The sequence below is a fragment of the Pelodiscus sinensis genome, chromosome 5, assembly GCF_052426305.1.
Source record: "Pelodiscus sinensis isolate ZL-2025 chromosome 5, ASM5242630v1, whole genome shotgun sequence".
Taxonomy (NCBI): domain Eukaryota; kingdom Metazoa; phylum Chordata; order Testudines; family Trionychidae; genus Pelodiscus; species Pelodiscus sinensis.
Window position 1 is genome coordinate 77802763 of NC_143056.1, and position 12206 is coordinate 77814968.

At 43.5% G+C, this 12206-nt stretch overlaps 1 long non-coding RNA gene across 2 annotated transcripts in view; it reads right to left on the reverse strand.

Annotated features, from left to right (window-relative positions):
• LOC112546024 (uncharacterized) overlaps positions 1 to 12206 on the reverse strand; it is a 109988-nt gene that overhangs the window by 37647 nt on the left and 60135 nt on the right. For both annotated transcript variants that reach the window (XR_012903520.2, XR_012903517.2), the window contains one exon: positions 1565 to 2593. This is a non-coding gene — a long non-coding RNA (uncharacterized LOC112546024). The remainder of the gene's footprint in view (positions 1 to 1564; positions 2594 to 12206) is intronic.

Consider the following 12206-nt stretch of genomic DNA (forward strand, 5'->3'; position numbering starts at 1 on the left):
CTGTGGATGCACTCATTTAATTTTGTTATTTCAGGAGTTATTATTTCAAATTTACTTATTTTGAATTTATTTCCTATTGTAGACATGCCCCGAGAGACATGATATATATGGTAATAATGTGTATTAAAGTAGCTTTCCTGTTGTGGGGCTCTTTTCTTAGTCTATATCTTAATTCACTAAATAATACTAATACTTAGCACTCGTAAAGCCTAAGTGCTAACAAGCTACTAAATTAAGTTCTCAGACTTCACCAAGGATCAGCATGAGGTCCCAATAAAACAAAATGAAAAGGTTATTAAACTCTATTAAATTAATGATATGACATTGACTCTGGATCACACACCTCAGTAGGAGTTGACCTGTGCTTTTACGTGAAAAAAAAATATTGGGCCATTTATAATCTTCTCTCTTGCATTCAGAATACAGAATTAGTGGTCCCTGTTGTGTATCTATAAAGGAAACCCTTTTAACTTCCTAAATAAGCAAAATACTTAAAGAAAAATATGCACTTAGATGCTTTAATGAATAGGAATTGATTTATGCATATGCTTAACATTAAGATCATGCTTCAATGCTTGTCTGGAGACACAAATGCAGAATACACAAACTTCTATTTCACCTGTTATATTATAAAAGAAGAAGGATATGATTTCCACAAGCCTTCTATTGAAAGCTGCCAAAATTCCTAATAGGCCTTAAAGGTTATGGAATAGGGTCTACAAAAGTACTTTCTAAGCAATCATGTCTGCCACTGTTTCTGCCCTCTGTGATGGAAAAAAAAGGTTGAATATTATTGAATATGACAATAACAATTTGCTTTCAATTTCCAGTGGGAAGGAGCCTTTTGCAACCAAACAGAATTGATGTTTATTTTAGGCTCATTATTCTAAATTTAAGGGACAGCCTGTCAAATAGTTTAAACCACCATTCTGATCTATATTAAATTATTATAACCTATTAGGTCTTGTCCTCATGTGTGAGTATGTGTGTGTATGTGTGTGTGCAGATTTGTGTGTATTTAAAGTATTCTGCATTGTGTGACTGAGACAAAACAAACAAATAGATTCCATTGATATAAAATCTAATTTAATTAAATATTGTGTTGTTAAACCTGACTAAATCAGATAACCACTGAAGCACAGTTAATAACCCTGAAATACAGGTGGCTCTTATTTACAACATATAACCTCACTGATTTTGATAGAACAAGAAAAAAATAAGGTCAGATTTGAAGCTCTTATCCTTATATTGTAATGCTAATATCAATAATGCTCAAACACAGAGCCAGATTCTGATCCCATTGACAGAAATAAAAAAAAAAATCTGGAATTTTTCCTTAACTCCTCTGAAGCAGGTAACTGAGATCAGACCACATACCAGAGAATTTAATAAAGTGGAAATCATGTGGTGTGAGTTCCAGGAACAACAGAGGTGAAAAAGAGAGAAATCAATGATTACCAAAAAGACAAAAAACAGCCAGGGTAGAAATGTTATTTGCAAGCTTTTAAGACAGTATCATAAATAATGAAGAGTAGAAAACAAAATTAATAACTATAAAATGTACCTGGCAGTACCTCTTTAGAATACGTTTCTAAGCAGGCAGCTTTTGATTTGATGAAAAGAGATGAAATTTTTATTGAAGAATATCTAGCAAGAGCAAAAGAAAGTTAATAAATTAGAAAAATAATATGAATAAACACAATATCAAGGTTATAGACAAAACAATAGAGGCAATAGATCTTTTAAAGATATGTAAATATACAGAGCCTGATTTTTCAATAAAGCACAGAAATCTGGTAAATGGATCTGTAAAAAACAGCACGTTGTAATACAAATGTTCCCTTTTATGCAAAGGCTGATATGAAAATTCATATTCAAACTTATGACATTTTAGTTTTTGCTTACACCTGACACCTGCGTGGAATCCCAGTGCAGTCTTTGTTGAATTCAACATACTTCTGTGCCTGTGGAGGACACTGTGGATTTCAGAGGGACTCCAATGGTTAATCCATATGAAGATCATTGCGGTCTTGTGTTGGGGTCCACTATTCTTCACATGCATTATCCATAATGCACAGCACTCAGAGTGGAATTTATTAGTTTTATTTTAACTTAATGTCATCAAATTGAAATCCAAAACACATAGATCTTCCTCATCGACTCCAATAGTATCATTATAAAGCCAGTTAAGCCTTGTCTACACTAGGACTTTACCTCAGCCCCATATGGTCAATTTTCTAAAGTATTTGTCCACATTACCACACCTGTTGCATCAAACTTAAGGGCTGTGGAAGTCAATTTCAGAACTCCTGCTTTTCACATGGCGTAACACTATTCCCGACCATGTACGGTCAAATTTATGGCAGTGTGTATGTAGTAGAAGGGCCTTTCCTGCATGGCCCATGTTCTGAGCCTAGTCTTGAGTGAGCAGCACACTATGGCACACACGGAAATGTCTTCAAGTGCAGTGACTTTGAGGATTTCTGCTCCCATGGGCTCAGTTCCCAGGGCACAGAAGAGCACCAGTGTGGAGTGTCCAGGACATCTTGGACCTCATCGAGGTGTGGGGAGATGAAAACATCCTCATTGATCTCTGAAACAGCAAGTGGAACAGCAAGATTTATGGCAGGATAACAAGCTGCATGGAAGCTAAAGGCTATTCTAGGAACACCCAGAAATGCTGAGTAAAAATCAAGGAGCTGCACCAGTCATACCATAAGGCAAAGGACGAGAGAATATGCTCCCAATCACTCGGTGTGATTTTGAGAAGACTGATATCTCACATGGCAATCTGCATGGGGGGGGGGGGGGGGAAGAGGGGAAGGAACTATTAGCCTCTGGGAAGCAGGGCCAGACTAAGGGGTGGGCTAGCTGGGCAGCTGCCCAGGGCGCCAAGCTACGGGGGGCACCTGGCTCCTAGCAGGCTGCAGCAGCCTCCCGGGGCAGGGGGCGAGTTAACCACCACAGCACCAGCTAGCAGCGCCCTTCCCCCGCAATCACAGCCACAGGGTCCTGCATGGCCAGGCACAGCCTGGCCCGGGTGGCCCCGGGCTGCACTCCATCGGCGGTGGCTGAGCCAACTAGGCAGCACACGTGCCGTGCGTCTGCCCGGGGGCGGGCCTGTGAAAGCGTCGTGCACCTGGAGGTGGGGCCACGAGTCCCGGGGGTGGACCCGCGCATGCGTCATGCGTCCGGAGGCAGGCCCGCGCATGTGTCGTGTGCCTAGAGGTGGGGACGTGCACCCCGGGGGCGGCACCGCGTGCCCCGAGGGCAGCGCCACGTGCCTGGGGCCCAGGGCGCCAAAATGGCTCGGGCCGGCCCTGCTGGGAGGCGGCATGTGCTAAACACACATTCCTACCACCCTTGGGAATTCAGTGGCATTAGGCTCACCATGACACACAAGAACTTGAGTATGGTTTGCTGCAAACTGGGATCCCTGGCTGCACTGCTATGGCATCTGTAAGGGAAACCAGGGCATCAAAAGACATGAGCACTCTGTCTCCCCTTTATCTCATACAAGGGGGGGAAGGAGTACATGAGTGCCTTATAGGACACTGGCAACATGAGCCCCTAACAACCCACTGCACGGTTTTGGACCCAGAAGACACTGTGAGCATAGCCCAGACGGCAGTGTTGCCCAAAGTGTCCCCGGGTGTATCTACACTGCACTGTTATTCCAGAAAAAATAATAGCATTCACACTGCAATTGCATTATTTTGAAAGAAAGTTGAAATAACAGATGGCTTTTTCTGACCAATAGGAATAAGGCCTCTTCCAAAAAAGCTTTTTCAGAAGAGGATAAGTGTGGATGCAGAATAGGGAATTCTTTTGAAAAAGGGGGCCTTCAAGACATCCCACAGGTGCCCTGCTGGCCACTCCATTCACGTTCATCAGGACTCTATAGGTCCTATTCCCCAGCAACTCTTAAAGCTGCAAACACAAGGGAAAGGGCTTGTGGCAGGAATCCAGCCCTCAGTGTCCAGCCATAGCACAGCTCACAGTGCCAGACATCTGGCCACTGTGTCGCAGCCATAAGCCCCCCAAGAGCCTCCTGACCATCCCAGGGAGCACTCACAGGCTCTCAGGAGCCTGCCAGGGGCCACAAGAGGTGTGCACCATCCTGGTTTGGGGTGGAGATCCTGGCCCTCATCGAGATGTGGAGTGACGAAGAGGATCTTGACTCCAGCTGGTGCAATGCCAATATTGATGGCTGGATGGTCAAGAGTCTGGCCACTAAGGGCCATACCTGGACCCAGGAGCAGGTCCAGAATAACATAAAGAGCTCCGCCTGGCATACTCCAGGGCGAGGGAACGCAGCTCACCTCACTCCTGCTCCTATTATGATGACCTGCACTGCATCCTAGGGAACAGTGAAGCCCCCTCCCCACCTCTGGTGGTGGACTTGAGGCTGGAAACACCTGTGGTCACCTGCCCAGGGGTCCCAGTCAACAAGGAGGAGGAGGAGGAGGAGATGTCTAGCACTGTGATCACCATCATGGATAGTAGAGCCGGTACCCCACAACCAGGATGTATCCCAGGTATCATCTGAGGCTGGGGAGGGCTCAGCAAGTGAGTGGTCTTAGTTTTCTCACACACACAGGGTCTGCATGGCACAAACTGGAGCTGCATCTGCATCCACATGCATGGACTGCAGCACAATGGCCAGGCCGAGAAGGCCAAGTGATAGTACCACAGCCCTTGGCACTCCTTTTTGGTGAGGGCACCCACACTTCTGATCCCTGGTGGGGGGGACACCCTCCCACCACAAGCCACCTTTAGCAAAATCGGCTGGTAGGAAATCAACCATGTTAGATTTGACCTTATCTTGTAGTGTAGATGTGTCCTTAATGTCTTAACTACTTTAATTTGCAAATCCCTAACTAGCTCTGTTTCCTCTCTTGTGTCAGACTGATACCACCTAATATAGATTAAAATATTTCAAGATCTACTATTATTTGATAACAATCTCCTTTCCAAATTAAATAACATTTCAGGAATTTTCAGAAAGCAGGTTAATTCCATTTGGGGGACAGACTGTATATCACATATGAAGATGTTACCCATTAGAATGGCGAACACCATCTACCCAAAATTCACCCCATTCATGAATTACCTACAAAGTAATAGGAATGATCTTATCTGAAAAGTTGGTGCATAACTACTCTGAATAAATAAAATCTCTTCATTAAATGTCATATTTGGTAAGATTATTTTAACGTTTATGGTTGCAACTTAGATTATCCTACTCATTTCAATGTTCCTAAAATAAAATTTTGCATTATGCATTAAGTTCATTTCACAGCCCCACATGCTGTATCATTCCCAACAATTTCTACTTTCCACAAATCAAACGATGGATTGTTTTGAGATACCTGAATCCAAATATTTGTGCAGTTCAATGTGAATTCATCTTTTCTGTATCTGTGTGCACTAGTTATGATTGATTTTAATTTTAGTAATTTAACAAGGAAATACACTACTGCATAGATCACAGATAAGAATATATGCTTACATGTTTCCTCACTACCCCTTACTTCCCCCATACACAAATGCACAGGAGAGTCACTTACTGCAGGGTAAGGATTTGCAAAGGAGATATTATATGCTAACGAGAATGAAACAGAGACAGGTAGATAGAATGTTCTTGGAAGATTGACAACAGATCCATTTTATATCTGCAGGGAGTAGAGCAGTAGGTGTTAATTGGGTCTAATTTGAATATCAGGTACATGAGGCATTAATGCTGTATAAGACATTTCTTATATTGGTAGAAAATCATCCTAGACCTTGATAATCAGATGTCTAGAAAAATGCATATTTATTTATAAGTGTTTTATGATGCTTTTTGCAATGGTATCTGAGCACTTTAAAACCATTAGTGAATTCAGTCTAATAACTGCTGTGAGATTCTGATTTTGTAAATAAGGAAATTGAGATTCAGAGGTGAAAGAACTTGTCCACGATTACACAGAACTTAGACAGAAATCCAATTTTGCTGGAGTCATCTTGCTAGTGTCTTCTAATTTTTTGTACTCAGGAAGGAGGTCCAGCAGTCACCGGTGGGACATTAATGATTCCGATTGAGGCCTTCTTTCCTGTAGTATTTTACCACCCATGATGGATATGTATAGACACTAGCATATGCCGCCTTAGGACATTCAAGAATTCTGCTTTCGTGTTTAAGTTATATTCTGCTGATTTCACTTTCATTTTGTACCTTTGGTTGAAACAGATTTGCTGTGCAAAGGAGTGCACATATTTCTTACATTAAAAAGTACTCAGGTTTGCAGAGTGTCAGAGGAAAACCTGGGGAACAATCTGGAAACAAAAGGGAAGAGAAGAAAAGAAGGTCTTTCTGGCTATGCCCTCACTATTATCGGAAAAACAGTTGTTTTTCCAAAAAAATCGCGTTCTTTTGAAAAAAAATCAAAACAGAGGGGTTTTGCTGACATTGGTAAACCTCTTTCTATGAGGAAGAAGCGACAGGGAAGAGGGAGTTCTTTTGAAAGAAGGAGAAAGAAGAAAAAGCACAGGTGACTTGGTGGCCACTCTGTCCATAGTAATCACAGCTTAAATGTGAAATAGTGTCCATTCAGTGTGGACGCTATCTTTCAAAAAAGCAGATTGCTTTTTTGATGTGCTTTGGCAGTGTGGACTCTCTCTTTCAGAAGAGGTTTTTTCAGAAAGATCTTTTCTGGAAAAGCTTCTTCCGAAAGAAGCCTGCGGTCTAGACGTAGCCTCTGTCTTCCTAATAGCTATGATATAAGATCATGCAAATGCCTTATCAGTTGGGCATTATTGCTGCTCATATTTCGTGCATCACACAACATTTCTCTCAAGTCACCACAGAAATAGGGTTTCATGTGACCAGGCCTGGCCAAAGAGTTTGCGGGACCCAGGCAGCACGCTGTGTTTGGCTGAGCCACATGGCCACGGCTCCCAGTCAGGACAGCAAGTGAGTGGCCGGGTGGGCAGGGCTGGGAGCTAGGCAGTCCAGAACCTGAATGTGTGGAGCAGCGGGCCCATGGCAACCATTTCACTTGCCTAGCCCAAAGGCCGGGCCTGCCAAAGGCATAGCAAAGGAGAGGGAGAGGGAGAGGGGGGCAGTTGCTCCCAGGCGCCACACTAGGGGGTGCTGGGCTGGAGTGGGAGCGAAACGCATTCTGCTCTGGCCCACATGATGCTTTGAACAGAGACCCAGGAGCTGGCTATGTGATCCCGGCTCTCTACACACTAAGGGCTCGTCTACACTGGCCCCTTTTCCGGAAGGGGCATGTAAATTTCACCAGTCGTCGTAGGGAAAGTCGCGGGGGATTTAAATATCCCCCGCGGCATTTAAATAAAAATGTCCGCCACTTTTTTCCGGCTTTTAAAAAAGCCGGAAAAGAGCGTCGACACTGGCCCCGATCCTCCGGAAAAAGCGCCCTTTTCCGGAGGGTCTTATTCCTACTTCGAAGTAGGAATAAGAGCCTCCGGAAAAGGGCGCTTTTTCCGGAGGATCGGGGCCAGTGTCGACGCTCTTTTCCGGCTTTTTTAAAAGCCGAAAAAAAGCGGCGGACATTATTATTTAAATGCCGCGGGGGATATTTAAATCCCCCGCGGATTTTCCTACTACAATAGGTGAAATTTACATGCCCCTTCCGGAAAAGGGTCCAGTGTAGACGTAGCCTATGAGCAAAGGCAGCCAGGCCAGGAGGCAAGAGCAGCAACTTTAAACGTAAGATTTCCTTACCCAGCTATCCCATTCCTCTGGTACCTGGCTCTGCTGAGGGAGGGGAGGAGGATTTGATGGGGGGAGCACTGCCAGTGCTGGGGATGCCTGGCTCTGGCGGAGGGGTGAGGTGAGTGCATTGGGATAGGAGGCACCGAAGGGGGGGGGGGGTTGGCTCTGGGGCAGGAGTGAAGTGAGTGTATTGGGATGGGGGTCACTGTGGGGGGCCTGGCTCAGGAGGACAGGTGAATGCATTGGGATGGGGGATGCTGGGGGGTCTGGCTCTGGAACAGGGGTGGGGTGAGTGTATTGGGGATGGTGGTGGGGGGCCTGGCTCTGGGAAAGGGGTGAATGCATTGGGATGGGGGGCCTGGCGCAGGGGGAGCAGTGAGTGCATTGATATGGGAGGCACTGGGGGGGCCTGGCTCTGGAGCAGGGTGAGTGCATTGAGTGCGGGAGCACTGGGGAGGGGCTGGCTAAAGGAAAAACTTAAAAAAGAAAAGTCTGGTAGCACTATAAAGATTAACAAAAGTGTAGATAAGGCATGTCAAACTTGAGGGCCACACAAATAAAAACTGATAGCTTTCAGGGACACCCAAGAAAATTTACTTCTATTGGAAAGTTGTAATTATTTATTATTATAGATTATGTTTTAGGTATATTTTATAATATTTTTTCAGGTCTTGTTTTAATATAATACAATAATTTGATGTGTAATATTGTTATTTGCTCATATAAAATAATTTTTAATTTAAATATAAATTTAAGGTACTTTTACATTTTTTATATGATACATAACTTGTTTTGTTGAAATTAAAACAAGTATAGATCATGGTCAAATAGAACAGGCTTCTGTGAAAATTTCAGATACTTTGTAAGTTTGAGATTTTGCATAAACATAATTATTCACGGAATTGCAAAAACTGACATTTATTGATATAAAATTAATATACATTTTGTGATTGTATTTGGAATAAATAAACAAACAACAAAACATTAATATCCCCACCCTTCCCCTGAGCCAGGCACTCCCATACCCCCGTTCTAACCCAATCCCCTCTGCTCCCCCAGAGCACCTCCCTCCCCACTCTAACCCAATGCCTCCTTCCTCCCCCAGAGCCAGGCACCCCCCAGACCACCCTAACCTAATGCTTCCCCCAGACCCAGGCACCCCCAGGCCTCCCATACCTACTGCCTGGGTTCCAGAGCTACTGTCGCCACTGCCACACATTGCTTCCTCAGGGTGGGGTGAGCACAGCGGCCAGCTGTGAGCAGGTGCTTGATGCCTGTGCAAAGCAGCCTGGCCATCTGTCATCTGCACTTGGCCACATGGTCTGAACAGCCAGCAGGCTGCACTTTATTCTTTTATAAAAATGTAGTGGCAGGCCGCAAAAAATTTTGATCGGGTTGCATGCAGCCTGCCAGAAGCCTGTTTGACATGCCTGATGTAGATGATATCATGAGCTTTTGTGGGCACAACCCACTTCCACCCATGAAAGCTCATGATACCATCTACACATTTTGTTAGTCTTTAAAGTACTATTAGACTGTTTTGTTGTTTTTTTAACAAAGCTTATAAAAAAGATTGAGAAACTCTGCTCTGTACTATACCATTCCTTTTGGACTCCCTGTTTCCTTTCTCCTTTGGCAAGCTGGGCAGATAGGAGCTTTGGTAAAAATATCAGACATGTGCAGACAGTGCCTGCTCTACCTCATTTGGTGCTGGATAATCAGAGCCTCACTTCTAAAGGTGTTGGCATTACTGAAGTGATAGATCATCCCACATTTTGTTCCACGTTTTGTTGCAGATTTTCCATCTCCCAGTCATAGCAGAGATTTGGGATTAACATAGCTTTCTCAACTAAAAGTCTTACACGTGTTCGGATGTTGTGACTGTGAATACCTGAAGAGGCAGTCTGCTCAAGGCAAAGTTGACCTTGAATCTTGATAACTATGGCTTCATTTGAATGACTTGTGTGAAATTTTGAAGAACAGCTTAGAGAGACCTCTCTCCTTTACTTAAGGACAGAATCTCAAGGCAGCTTGAAGGAAAAAGTCCTTGTGGCAGACAGAAAGCCATGTTTGCAGTGTATCCTCAGCCTTAGGCTACTTATTGCTTCAAGTGCCTTCAAGAAACTGAGGGTGATTCTCATGTTGTGTGTTAGTTTTATTTAAAAGTTTTTCTGAGTTTTATTTTAACAGGTAAGTTAATCTCTTACATTCGTAACTCTCATGTAGTTTATTGCTGTGTGACAGTATGAAAAATAATTAGGTTAACTAGGTAAGTAAGTAGGCAGTTAGGAAGCATTACAGACTGCTTACAATACATTTGATATGCTCAAAATCTTTTTTACCTTTTATTCATTAAAGCAATGAGTTACTCATTTGCTATAACAGTGGTTTTAAATGCTTGATTGAAACAGTGATGAAATTCATATTTAGGTTGTATAACATTTATTTCTCTTGTGTTTTATAAAACTTCCATATTTTAAGAATTTGACATTTTTGATGTAAAAGACATGAACCTAACGAGAACGAGATATGAACAAATTAAAGAGAAAAAATTAATGTAACAGAATGTAAACCACAAAACTTTATAATTTATGTCTGTAGTTAGTAAAATAAGTAATTCATTAAACAATAAATATCCTGAGAGGTGGATTATTATTACACTGGTGTAGTGAGGAAGATGTGAGCGGGAGGGAAATTGCCCCTGGGTGCCATGCTAGTTGGGTGCCAATATAGTCCCCTTCCACTCCCGACATCCCTCTCCTCACCTGCTCCTCCTCTGCCTGCCGCCACCAGCTGGAGCTGCCTCCCCCCTGCCTCTCTGCCCCCAGCTCAACCCCCCTCTACCTCTTCTGGAGAGTTAGTGCATTCGGGGACCAGTCCCAATCAGGTAACATGTGGTACAAGCTCTTCCCCCCTCCTCTCAGGGTCAGTTCAGCCGTGCACCAGGCCCCACCATGCAGTAGTGGGGTGTGGTCGCAAATTTTGCCTTCACCCCGGATGCATAACACCCTCGCTATGCCTCTGGGGCCTGCATGTGACTGACAGTGGAAAGGCAGGATGTTTCAGACAACTTGATCTGGAGTGCGAGCAAACTTGAAGTGAAAGGCTCTATATTCCCCTATGGTGGAAACTCACCACCATCTGAAAGGGGCCCATAATATGTAAACTAAATTGGTGGTGTCAATGCATTTCCCAGAATAGCAACACACACGTAATAAAAACCATTATCAAATTCAGTACTAATTACCTCCTTTTCTTATGTATTTCCAAGACATGTATCACTATGGTATGCAAAGGTTCCTGCAAGTTATTGGTAGTTCTCAGGCACACTGGGAGAGGACAATATGTGCCCATACTGGGGAAACTTAGGCTACATCTAGACTACAAAGAAAAGTTGGAAAAAGATATGCAAATCTTTTTCCATTTTTCTTTGAAAGAGGCTCTTCTGAAATTTGGCATGTCTACACCGTGTCAAATTTCAGAAAAGCCTGCTCTTTTGAGCCATCCCTTCTTCCTCGTCCAACGAGGTTTACAGGGATGGTGAAAGAACGCGCCCGTTTTTCCAAATTTGTTTTTGGAAAAGCAACTTGCTCCTTGGACGTGGCATTGCTTTTCCGGGGTACCCACAGTATTCTGGAAAGCAAAATGCAGGACAATGTAGCACTTTAAAGACTAACAAGATGGTTTATTAGATGATGAGCTTTCGTGGGCCAGACCCACTTCCTCAGATCAAATAGTGGAAGAAAGTAGTCACAACCATATATACCAAAGGATACAATTTAAAAAAATGAACAAATATGAAAAGGACAAATCACATTGCAGAACAGAAGGGGGATGCGGGGGGGTGGGAAGGGGGAGGAAGGAAGGTAAGTGTCTGTGAATTGCTGATATTAAAGGTAGGGAGAGTGGGATGTTTGTGAGTTAATGGTATTACAGGTGATAATTGGGGAAACTGTCTTGGTAATGGGTGAGAAAGTTCAAAGACTTGTTAAGTCCTTGTTGGTAAGTGTCGAATTTTAACATGAATGACAGTTCAGAGGATTCCCTTTCAAGTGCAGATGTAAAAGGTCTTTGTAGCAGAATGCAGGTGGCTAAGTCCTTTAGAGAGTGTCCTTTCTGGTTAAAGTGGCAAGAAACTGTTTTCTCTTTGTGATCTTGTCTGATATCTGTTTTGTGGGCATTAATCCTTTGGCGAAGTGTCTGAGATGTTTGTCCAATGTACATAGCAGACGGACACTTTCGGCACATGATAGCGTAGATTATATTTCTGGATGCGCAGGAATATGTGTTCTTGATCTTATAACTCACTTGGTTAGGTCCAATAATGGTATCAGCAGAATGAATATGTGGACAAAGCTGGCAACGGGGTTTGTTGCAAGGGAAGGTACCAGGGTTGGTATTAGTGTGGTATGTCCTGTGGTGGTTGGTAAGAATCATCTTGAGGTTAGGTGGTTGTCTATAGGAGACTATGGGTCTGTCTCCC